The following is a 13,491-nucleotide window of genomic DNA, read 5'->3' as shown; positions in this document are numbered from 1 at the left end:
TTTCATACCTTTTCAGGCTCTTCATGATTTTCAACACCGCTTCATGCTCCTCGTATTTTTCAGACCTTTTCATGCTCAACTCTTTTTTGACACCTTTTGAAACTCTTCATATTTTTCAACCTTTTGAAGCTCTTCATATTTTTCACATTTTTGAAGCTCTTCATACTTTTCACACGTTTTCAGACTCTTCATGTTTTTCAACACCGCTTCATGCTCCTGGTATTTTTCTGACCGTTTCATACTCCTCATGTATTTCACACATTTTGAAGCTCTTCATATTTTTCACACCTTTTAAGGCTCTTCATGTTTTTCAACACCGCTTCATGCTCCTCCTATGTTTCAGACCGTTTAATCCTCCTCATGTATTCCACACCTTTTGAATCTCTTCATATTTTTCACACCTTTTCAGGCTCTTCATGTTTTTGAACACCATTTCATGCTCCTCCTATTTTGCAGACCGTTTCATGCTCATCTCAGTTTTGACACCTTTTGAAGCTTTGCATATTTTTCACAGCTTTTCAGGCTCTTCATGTTTTTGAACACCTCTTCATGCTCCTCCTATTTTTCAGACCGTTTCAGACTCCTCATAATTTTCACACCTTTTGAATCTCTTCATATTTCTCACACCTTTTCAGGCTCTTCATGTTTTTGAACACCGTTTCATAATCCTCCTATTTTTCAGACCGTTTCATGCTCCTCATATTTTGACACCTTTTAAAGCTCTTCATATTTTTCACACCTTTTCATCCACTTCATGTTTTTGAACACCGCTTCATCCTCCTCCTATTTTTAAGACCGTTTCATGCTCCTCATATTGTTGACACCTTTTGAAGCTCTTCATATGTCTCAAACCTTTTCAGTCTCTTCATATTTTTCAACATCACTTCATTCTCTTCCTAATTTTCAGACCGTTTCATGCTCTTCTCATTTTTGACACCTTTTGAAGCTTTTCATATTATTCACACCTTTTCAGGCTCTTCATGTTTTTGAACTCTGCTTCATGCTCCTCCTATTTTTTCGGCTGCATCATGCTCCTCATATTTTTCACCCCTTTTGAAGCTCTTCATATTTTTCTCACCTTTTCAGGCTCTTCATGTTTTTGTACAGCACTTCATGCTCCTCCTATTTTTCAGAGAGTTTCATGCTCGTCATGTATTTCACACCTTTTGAAGCTCTTCATATTTTTCACAACTTTTCAGGCTCTTCATGTTTCTGATCACCGTTTCATGCTCCTCCTATCTTTCAGACCGTTTCATGCTTCTCATATTTTTGACACCATTTGAAGCTCTTCATATTTATCACGCCTTTTCAGGCTCCTCATGTTTTTGATCACCGTTTCATGCTCCTCCTATCTTTCAGACAGTTTAATGCTCCTCATATTTTTGATATTTTTTGAAGATCTTCATATTTTTCACACCTTTTCAGGCTCTTCATGTTTTTGAACACTGCTTCATGCTCCTCCTATTTTTCAGACCGTTTCATGCTCCTCATGTATTTCACACGTTTTGAAGCTCTTCATATTTTTCACACCTTTTCAGCCTCTTCATGATTTTGAACACCACTTCATGATCCTCCTATTTTTCAGAATGTTTCATGCTCCTCATATTTTTGACAAATTTTGAAGCTTTTCATATTTTTCACAACTTTTCAGGCTCTTCATGTTTTTGAACAGAGCTTCATGCTCCTCTTATTTTTCAGACCGTATCATACTCGTCATATTTTTCACACCTTTTGAACCTCTTCATATTTTTCACACCTTTTCAGTCTCTTCATGTTTTTCAACACAACGTCATGCTCATCCTATTACCCAGACCGTTTCATGTTCCTCATGTATTTTACACCTTTTGAAGCTCTTCATATTTTTCACACCTTTTCAGGCTCTTCATGCATTTGAACACCTTTTCATGCTCCTCCTATTTTTCAGACCGTTTCATGCTCCTCATAGTTTTGACACCTTTTGAAGCTCTTCATATTTTTCACACCTTTTCAGGTTCTTCATGATTTCCAACACCGCTTCATGCTCCTCCTATTTTTCAGACCGTTTCATGCTCCTCATATTTTTGACACCTTTTGAAGCTCTTAATATATTTCACACCGCTTCATGCTCCTCATATTTTTCAGACCGTTTCATGCTCATCTCATTTTTATCACCTTTTGAAGCTCTTCATATTTTTCACAGCTTTTGAAGCTCTTCATATTTTTCACACGTTTTAAGCCTCTTCATGTTTTTCAACACCACTTCCTGCTTCTCCTATTTTTCAGACCGTTTCATGATCCTCATATTTTTGACACATTTTGAAGCTCTTCATATTTTTCACACCTTTTCAGGCTCTTCATGTTTTTCAACACCGCTTCATGCTCCTCCTCTTTTTCAGACCGTTTCATGCTCCTCATATTTTTGACACCTTTTGATGCTCTTCATATTTTTCACACCTTTTCAGACTCTTCATGATTTTCAAAACGGCTTCATGCTCCTCATATTTTCACACCATTTCATGCTCATCTCATTTTTGACACCTTTTGAAGCTCCTCTACTTTTGACCCCTTTAGAAGCTCTTCATATTTTTGACAACTTTTCAGGCTCTTCATGTGTTTCAACACCGCTTCATGCTCCCCCTAATTTTCAGACCGTTTCATGACAATCATATTTTTGACATCTTTTGAAGCTCCTCGTATATTTCATACCTTTTCAGACTCTTCATGATTTCCAACACCGCTTCATGCTCCTCGTTTTTTTCACACCGTTTAATGCTCATCTCATTTTTGACACCTTTTGAAGCTCTTCATATTTTTGACACCTTTAGAAGCTCTTCATATTTTTTACACCTTTTCAGGCTCTTCATATTTTTCAACACCGCTTATTGCTACTCCTATTTTTCAGACCGTTTCATGCTCATCTCATTTTTTACACCTTTTGAAGCTCTTCATATTTTTCACATATTTTGAAGCTCTTCATATTTTACACACCTTTTCAGGCTCTTCATGTTTTTCAACACCGCTTCATGCTCCTCCTATTTTTCAGACCGTTTCATGCTCCTCATATTTTTGACACCTTTGAAGCTCTTCATATTTTTCACACCTTTTCAGACTCTTCATGTTTTTCAACACCGCTTCATGCTCCTCCTATTTTTCAGACCGTTTCATGCTTCTCATATTTTGACACCTTTTGAAGCTCTTCATATTTTTCACACCTTTTCAGGCTCTTCATGTTTTTCAACACCTCTTCATGCTCCTCCACTTTGTCAGACCGTTTCATGCTCCTCATATTTTAGGCACCTTTTGAAGCTCTTCATATTTTTCACACGTTTTCAGGTCTTCATGTCTTTGAACTCCATTTCATGCTCCTCCTATTTTTCAGACCGTTTCATGCTCTTCATATTTTTGGCACCTTTTGAAGCTCTTCATATTTTTCACACCTTTTCAGGCTCTTCATGTTTTTCAACACCGCTTCATGCTCCTCCTATGTTTCAGACCGTTTTATGCTCCTCATATATTTGACACCTTTTGAAGTTCTTCATAATTTCCACACCTTTTCAGGCTCTTCATGTTTTTGAACACCATTTCATGCTCTTCTTATTTTTTTTTATTGTTATTTTTTTTTTAATTTTTTTTTTTATTATTTTTTTTTTCCCAGTCGGTTTGGTCATACATTGATATGAATCAGCCATGGATTTACATGTATTCCCAATCCCAATCCCCCCTCCCACCTCCCTCTCCACCCGATTCCTCTCGGTCTTCCCAGTGCACCAAGCCGGAGCACTTGTCTCGTGCATCCTACCTGGGCTGGTGATCTGTTTCACCATAGATAGCATACATGCTGTTCTTTTGAAATATCCCAACCTCGCATTCTCCCACAAAGTTCAAAAGTCTGTTCTGTATTTCTGTGTCTCTTTTTCTGTTCTGCATATAGGGTTATCGTTATCACCTTTCTAAATTCCATATACATGTGTCAGCATGCTCTAATGTTCTTTATCTTTCTGGCTTACTTCACTCTGTATAATGGGCTCCAGCTTCATCCATCTCATTAGGACTGATTCAAATGAATTCTTTTTAATGGCTGAGTAATATTCCATGGTGTATATGTACCACAGCTTTCTTATCCATTCATCTGCTGACGGGCATCTAGGTTGCTTCCATGTCCTGGCTATTATAAACAGTGCTGCGATGAACATTGGGGTGCACGTGTCTCTTTCAGACGAACCTATGGACACCTTATCTTTGACAAAGGAGGCAAGGATATACAATGGAAAAAAGACCACCTCTTTAACAAGTGGTGCTGGGAAAACTGGTCAACCACTTGTAAAAGAATGAAAATAGAACACTTTCTAACACCATACACAAAAATAAACTCAAAATGGATTAAAGATCTAAATGTAAGACCAGAAACTATAAAACTCCTAGAGGAGAAGATAGGCAAAACACTCTCCGACATAAATCAAAGCAAGATCCTCTATGATCCACCTCCCAGAATATTGGAAATAAAAGCAAAACTAAACAAATGGGACCTAATGAAACTTAAAAGCTTTTGCACTACAAAGGAAACTATAAGTAAGGTGAAAAGACAGCCCTCAGATTGGGAGAAAATAATAGCAAATGAAGAAACAGACAAAGGATTAATCTCAAAAATATACAAGCAAATCCTGCAGCTCAATTCCAGAAAAATAAATGACCCAATAAAAAATGAGACAAAGAACTAAACAGACATTTCTCCAAAGAAGACATACAGATGGATAACAAACACATGAAAAGATGCTCAACATCACTCATTATTAGAGAAATGCAAATCAAAACCACAATGAGGTACCATTACATGCCAGTCAGGATGGCTGCTATCCAAAAGTCTACAAGCAATAAATGCTGGAGATGGTGTGGAGAAAAGGGAACCCTCTTACACTGTTGGTGGGAATGCACACTAGTACAGCCCCTATGGAAAACAGTGTGGAGATTTCTTAAAAAACTGGAAATAGAACTGCCATATGACCCAGCAATCCCACTTCTGGGCATACACACTGAGGAAACCAGATCCTCTTATTTTTCAGACCGTTTCAAGCTCCTCATATTTTTGACAGCTTTTGAAGCTTTTCATATTTTTCACACCTTTTCAGGCTCTTCATGTTTTTCAACACCGCTTTATTCTTCTCCTATTTTTCAGACCGTTTCATGCTCCTCATATTTTTGACACCTTTTGAAGCTCTTCATATTTTTCACACTTTTTCAGGCTCTTCATGTTTTTTCAACACCGTTTCATGCTCCTCCTATTTTTTAGACCATTTCATGCTCCTCACATTTTGACACCTCTTGATGCTCTTCATATTTTTCACAGCTTTTCAGGCTCTTCATGTTTTTGAACACCGATTCATGCTCCTCATATTTTTCAGACCGTTTCATGCTCCTCATATTTGTGACATCTTTTGAAGCTCTTCATATTTTTCACACCTTTTCAGGCTCTTCATGTTTTTGAACACCAGCTCATGCTCCTCCTAATATTCAGACCGTTACATGCTCCTCATATATTTGATATCTTTTGAAGCTCTTCATATTTTTCACACATTTTTATGCACTTCATGTTTTCAACACCACATCATGCTCCTTCTATTTTTCAAACCGTTTCATGCTCCTCATATTTTGGATATCTTTTGAAGCTCGTCATATTTCTCACACCTTTTCAGGCTCTTCATGTTTCAACACAGTTTCATGGTCCTCCTATTTTTCAGACCGTTTCATGCTCCTCATATTTTGACTCCTTTTGAAGCTCTTCATATTTTTCACACCTTTTCATGTTCTTCATGTTTTTCAACACCGCTTTTTGCTCATCCTCTTTTTCAGACCGTTTCATGCCCCTCATATATTTGACACCTTTTCAAGCTCTTCACATTTTTCAAACCTTTTCAGACTCTTCATGTTTTTGAACAACGTTTCATGCTCCTCCTATTTTTCAGACAGTTTCATGCCCCTCATTTTTTTGACACGTTTTCAAGCTCTTCACATTTTTCAAACCTTTTCAGGCTCTTCATGTTTTTGAACACCGTTTCTTGCACCTCCTATTTTTCAGAACGTTTCATGCTCCTCATATATTTGACACCTTTTGAAGCTCTTCATTATTTCACAACTTTTCAGGTTCTTCATGTTTTCAACACCACTTCATGCTCCTCCTATTTTTCTGACTGTGTCATGCTCCTCATATTTTAGACACCTTTTGAAGATCTTCATATTTTTCACACCTTTTCATGCTCTTCATGTTTTTCTACACCTCTTCATGCTCCTCCTATTTTTGACACCTTTTGAAGCTCTTCATATATTTCACACCTTTTCAGGCTCTTCATGTTTTCCTACACCTCTTCATGCTCCTCCTATTTTTAACACCTTTTGAAGCTCTTCATATATTTCACACCTTTTCAGGCTTTTCATGTTTTTGAACACCGTTTCATGCGCCTCATATTTTTGACAGCTTTTGAAGTTCTTCATATTTTTCACACCTTTTCAGTCTCTTCAAGTTTTTCTACACCACTTCATGCTCCTCCTATTTTTCAGACAGTTTCATGTGCCTCCTCTTTTTGACACCTTTTGAAGCTCTTCATATTTTTCACACCTTTTCAGGCTCTTCATGTTTCTCAACACCGTTTCATGCTCCTCCTATTTTAAAGACAGTTTCATGCTCCTCATATATTTGAAAACTTTTGAAGCTATTCATATTTTTCACACCTTTTCATGCTCTACATGTTTCTCAACACCGCTTCATGCTCCTCCTATTTTTCAGACCGTTTCATGCTCCTCATATTTTTGACATCTTTTGAAGCTCTTCATATTTTTCACACATTTTCAGTCTCTTCATTTTTTTGAACACCGCTTCATGCTCCTCCTATTTTTCAGACCGTTTCAGGCTCCTCATATTTTTGACACCTTTTGAAGCTCTTCATATTTTTCACACCTTTTCAGCCTCTTCATACTTTTCAACAAGGTTTCATGCTCCTCCTATATTTCAGACCGTTTAATGCTCCCCATAATTTTGACACCTTTTGAAGCGCTTCATCATTATCACACCTTTTCAGGCTCTTCATGTTTTTCCAATCTGCTTCTGCTCCTCATATTTTTCAGACTGTTTCATGCTCCTCGTATTTTTCACACCTTTTGAAGCTTTTCATATTTTTCACACCTTTTCAGGCTCTTCATGTTTTTCAACACCACTTTATTCTTCTCCTATTTTTCAGACCGTTTCATGCTCCTCATATTTTTGACACCTTTTGAAGCTCTTCATATTTTTCACACTTTTTCAGGCTCTTCATGTTTTTCAACACCGTTTCATGCTCCTCCTATTTTTTAGACCATTTCATGCTCCTCACATTTTGATACCTCTTGATGCTCTTCATATTTTTCACAGCTTTTCAGGCTCTTCATGTTTTTGAACACCGATTCATGCTCCTCATATTTTTCAGACCGTTTCATGCTCCTCATATTTGTGACATCTTTTGAAGCTCTTCATATTTTTCACACCTTTTCAGGCTCTTCATGTTTTTGAACACCAGCTCATGCTCCTCCTAATATTCAGACCGTTACATGCTCCTCATATATTTGATATCTTTTGAAGCTCTTCATATTTTTCACACATTTTTATGCACTTCATGTTTTCAACACCACATCATGCTCCTTCTATTTTTCAAACCGTTTCATGCTCCTCATATTTTGGATATCTTTTGAAGCTCGTCATATTTCTCACACCTTTTCAGGCTCTTCATGTTTTCAACACAGGTTCATGGTCCTCCTATTTTTCAGACCGTTTCATGCTCCTCATATTTTGACTCCTTTTGAAGCTCTTCATATTTTTCACACCTTTTCATGTTCTTCATGTTTTTCAACACCGCTTTTTGCTCATCCTCTTTTTCAGACCGTTTCATGCCCCTCATATATTTGACACCTTTTCAAGCTCTTCACATTTTTCAAAACTTTTCAGGCTCTTCATGTTTTTGAACAACGTTTCATGCTCCTCCTATTTTTCAGACAGTTTCATGCCCCTCATTTTTTTGACACGTTTTCAAGCTCTTCACATTTTTCAAACCTTTTCAGGCTCTTCATGTTTTTGAACACCGCTTCATGCTCCTCCTATTTTTCAGACCGTTTCAGGCTCCTCATATTTTTGACACCTTTTGAAGCTCTTCATATTTTTCACACCTTTTCAGCCTCTTCATACTTTTCAACAAGGTTTCATGCTCCTCCTATATTTCAGACCATTTAATGCTCCCCATAATTTTGACACCTTTTGAAGCGCTTCATAATTATCACACCTTTTCAGGCTCTTCATGTTTTTCCAATCTGCTTCTGCTCCTCCTATTTTTCAGACTGTTTGATGCTCCTCATATTTTTCACACCTTTTGAAGCTATTCATATTTTCCACACCTTTTCAGTCTCTTCATGTTTCTCAACACCACTTCATGCTCCTCCTGTTTTTCATACCGTTTCATGATCCTCATATTTTTGACACCTTTAGAGGCTCTTCATATTTTTCACACCTTCAGGCTCTTCATGTTTTTCTACACCACTTCATGCTCCTCCTATTTTTCAGACAGTTTCATGTGCCTCCTCTTTTTGACACCTTTTGAAGCTCTTCATATTTTTCACACCTTTTCAGGCTCTTCATGTTTCTCAACACCGTTTCATGCTCCTCCTATTTTAAAGACAGTTTCATGCTCCTCATATATTTGAAAACTTTTGAAGCTATTCATATTTTTCACACCTTTTCATGCTCTACATGTTTCTCAACACCGCTTCATGCTCCTCCTATTTTTCAGACCATTTCATGCTCCTCATATTTTTGACACCTTTTGAAGCTCTTCATATTTTTCAAACCTTTTCAGGCTCTTCATGTTTTTCAACACCGCTTCATGCTCTTCCTATTTTTCAGACCGTTTCATGCTCCTCATATTTTTGACACCTTTTGAAGCTCTTCACATTTTTCACACCTTTTCATGCTCTTCATGTTTTTGAACACCGCTTCATGCTCCTCTTATTTTTCAGACCGGTTCATGCTCCTCATATATTTGACACCTTTTGAAGCTCTTCATATTTTTCACACCTTTTCATCTTCTTCATGTTTTTCAAGACCGCTTCATGCTTCTCCTATTTTTCAGACCGTTTCATGCTCCTCATATTTTTGACACCTTTTGAGGCTCTTCATATTTTTCACACATTTTCAGGCTCTTCATGTTTTTCAACACCGATTCATGCTCCTCATATTTTTGACACCTTTTGAATCTCTTCATATTTTTCACACCTTTTCAGGCTCTTCATGTTTTTGAACACCACTTGTGGTCCTCCTATTTTTCAGACCTTTTCATGCTCCTCATATTTTTGACACCTTTTGAAGCTCTTCATATATTTCACACGTTTTCAGGCTTTTCATGTTTCTCAACACAAGTTCATGCTTCTCCTATTTTTTAGACCGTTTTATGCTCCTCGTATTTTTCACACCTTTTGAAGCTCTTCATATTTTTCAACATTTTTAGGCTCTTCATGTTTTTGAACACGGTTTCATGCTCCTCCTATTTTTCAAACTGTGTCATGCTCATCTCATTTTTAACAACTTTTGAAGCTCTTCATATTTTTCACACCTTTTGAAGCTCTTCATATTTCTCAAACGTTTTCAGGCTCTTCATGTTTTTCAACACCCCTTCTTGCTCATCCTATTTTTCAGACCGTTTCATGCTTCTCTCATTTCTGACACATTTTGAAGCTCTTCATATATTTCACACATTTTCAGGATCTTCATGTTTTTCAACACCACTTCATGCTCCTCCTATTTTTAAGACCGTTTCATACTCATCTCAATTTTAACACATTTTGAAGCTCTTCATATTTTCCACACCTTTTGAAGCTCTTCATATTTTTCAAACGTTTTCAGGCTCTTAATCTTTTTCAACACCGCTTCTTGCTCCTCTTCGTTTTCAGACCGTTTCATGCTCCTCATATTTTTCACACCTTTTGTAGCTCTTCATATTTTTCACACCTTTTCAGGCTCTTCATGTTTTTCAACACCGTTTCATTCTGTTCCTATTTTTCAGACAATTTCATGCTCCTCATATTGTTGACACCTTTTGAAGCTCCTCATATTTTTCACACCTTTTGAAGCTCTTCATATATTTCACACTTTTTCAGGCTCTTCATGTTTTTCAACACCACTTCATGCTCCTCCTATTTTTCAGTCCGTTTCATGCTCATCTAATTTTTGACAGCATTTAAAGCTCATCATATTTTTCACACCTTTTGAAGTTCTTCATATATTTCACACCTTTTGAAGCTCTTCATGTTTTTGAACATTGCTTCATGCTCCTCCTATTTTTCAGACCGTTTCATGCTCCTCATAATTTGACACCTTTTGAAGCTCCTCATATTTTTCACACATTTTCAGTCTCTTCATTTTTTTTGAACACCGCTTCATGCTCCTCCTATTTTTCAGACCGTTTCAGGCTCCTCATATTTTTGACACCTTTTGAAGCTCTTCATATTTTTCACACCTTTTCAGCCTCTTCATACTTTTTAACAAGGTTTCATGCTCCTCCTATATTTCAGACCATTTAATGCTCCCCATAATTTTGACACCTTTTGAAGCGCTTCATAATTATCACACCTTTTCAGGCTCTTCATGTTTTTCCAATCTGCTTCTGCTCCTCCTATTTTTCAGACTGTTTCATGCTCCTCGTATTTTTCACACCTTTTGAAGCTTTTCATATTTTTCACACCTTTTCAGGCTCTTCATGTTTTTCAACACCGCTTTATTCTTCTCCTATTTTTCAGACCGTTTCATGCTCCTCATATTTTTGACACCTTTTGAAGCTCTTCATATTTTTCACACTTTTTCAGGCTCTTCAGGTTTTTCAACACCGTTTCATGCTCCTCCTATTTTTTAGACCATTTCATGCTCCTCACATTTTGACACCTGTTGATGCTCTTCATATTTTTCACAGCTTTTCCTGCTCTTCATGTTTTTGAACACTGATTCATCCTCCTCATATTTTTCAGACCGTTTCATGCTCCTCATATTTGTGACATCTTTTGAAGCTCTTCATATTTTTCACACCTTTTCAGGCTCTTCATGTTTTTGAACACCAGCTCATGCTCCTCCTAATATTCAGACCGTTACATGCTCCTCATATATTTGATATCTTTTGAAGCTCTTCATATTTTTCACACATTTTTATGCACTTCATGTTTTCAACACCACATCATGCTCCTTCTATTTTTCAAACCGTTTTATGCTCCTCATATTTTGGATATCTTTTGAAGCTCGTCATATTTCTCACACCTTTTCAGGCTCTTCATGTTTTCAACACAGGTTCATGGTCCTCCTATTTTTCAGACCGTTTCATGCTCCTCATATTTTGACTCCTTTTGAAGCTCTTCATATTTTTCACACCTTTTCATGTTCTTCATGTTTTTCAACACCGCTTTTTGCTCATCCTCTTTTTCAGACCGTTTCATGCCCCTCATATTTTTGACACCTTTTCAAGCTCTTCACATTTTTCAAAATTTTTCAGGCTCTTCATGTTTTTGAACAACGTTTCATGCTCCTCCTATTTTTCAGACAGTTTCATGCCCCTCATTTTTTTGACACGTTTTCAAGCTCTTCACATTTTTCAAACCTTTTCAGGCTCTTCATGTTTTTGAACACCGTTTCTTGCACCTCCTATTTTTCAGAACGTTTCATGCTCCTCATATATTTGACACCTTTTGAAGCTCTTCATTATTTCACAACTTTTCAGGTTCTTCATGTTTTCAACACCACTTCATGCTCCTCCTATTTTTCTGACTGTGTCATGCTCCTCATATTTTAGACACCTTTTGAAGATCTTCATATTTTTCACACCTTTTCAGGCTCTTCATGTTTTTCTACACCTCTTCATGCTCCTCCTATTTTTGACACCTTTTGAAGCTCTTCATATATTTCACACCTTTTCAGGCTCTTCATGTTTTTGAACACCGTTTCATGCGCCTCATATTTTTGACAGCTTTTGAAGTTCTTCATATTATTCACACCTTTTCAGGCTCTTCACGATTTGAAAACCGTTTCATGCTCCTCCTATTTTTCAGACCGTTTCATGCTTCTCATATTTCTGAAACCTTTTGAAATGCTTCAGATTTTTCACATGTTTTCAGGCTCTTCATGTTTTTCCACACCGCTTCATGCTCCTACTATTTTTCAGACCGTTTCATGCGACTCATATTTTTGACACCTTTTGAAGCTATTCATATTTTTCACACCTTTTCAGTCTCTTCATGTTTCTCAACACCACTTCATGCTCCTCCTGTTTTTCATACCGTTTCATGATCCTCATATTTTTGACACCTTTAGAAGCTCTTCATATTTCTCACACCTTTTCAGTCTCTTCATGTTTTTCTACACCACTACATGCTCCTCCTATTTTTCAGACAGTTTCATGTGCCTCCTCTTTTTGACACCTTTTGAAGCTCTTCATATTTTTCACACCTTTTCAGGCTCTTCATGTTTGTCAACACCGTCTCATGCTCCTCCTATTTTAAAGACAGTTTCATGCTCCTCATATATTTGAAAACTTTTGAAGCTATTCATATTTTTCACACCTTTTCATGCTCTACATGTTTCTCAACACCGCTTCATGCTCCTCCTATTTTTCAGACCGTTTCATGCTCCTCATATTTTTGACACCTTTTGAAGCTCTTCATATTTTTCACACCTTTTCATGCTCTTCATGTTTTTGAACACCGCTTCATGCTCTTCCTATTTGTCAGACCGTTTCATGCTCCTCATATTTTTGACACCTTTTGAAGCTCTTCACATTTTTCACGCCATTTCATGCTCTTCATGTTTTTGAACACCGCTTCATGCTCCTCCTATTTTTCAGACCAGATCATGCTCCTCATATATTTGACACCTTTTGAAGCTCTTCATATTTTTCACACCTTTTCATCTTCTTCATGTTTTTCAACAAGGTTTCATGCTCCTCCTATATTTCAGACCATTTAATGCTCCCCATAATTTTGACACCTTTTGAAGCGCTTCATAATTATCACACCTTTTCAGGCTCTTCATGTTTTTCCAATCTGCTTCTGCTCCTCCTATTTTTCAGACTGTTTCATGCTCCTCGTATTTTTCACACCTTTTGAAGTTCTTCATATATTTCACACTTTTTGAAGCTCTTCATGTTTTTGAACATTGCTTCATGCTCCTCCTATTTTTCAGACCGTTTCATGCTCCTCATAATTTGACACCTTTTGAAGCTCCTCATACTTTTCACACATTTTCAGTCTCTTCATTTTTTTGAACACCGCTTCATGCTCCTCCTATTTTTCAGACCGTTTCAGGCTCCTCATATTTTTGACACCTTTTGAAGCTCTTCATATTTTTCACACCTTTTCAGGCTCTTCATTTTTTTGAACACCGCTTCATTCTCCTCCTATTTTTCACCCCGTTTCATGCTCCTCATATTTTTCACACCTTTTGAAGCTCTTCATATTTTTCACACC

The sequence above is a fragment of the Dama dama genome, unplaced genomic scaffold (genome assembly GCF_033118175.1).
Source record: "Dama dama isolate Ldn47 unplaced genomic scaffold, ASM3311817v1 ptg000094l, whole genome shotgun sequence".
Classification (NCBI taxonomy): Eukaryota; Metazoa; Chordata; class Mammalia; order Artiodactyla; family Cervidae; genus Dama; species Dama dama.
The sequence above is the reverse complement of the archived record's forward strand: the minus strand, read 5'-3'. Positions refer to the sequence as shown.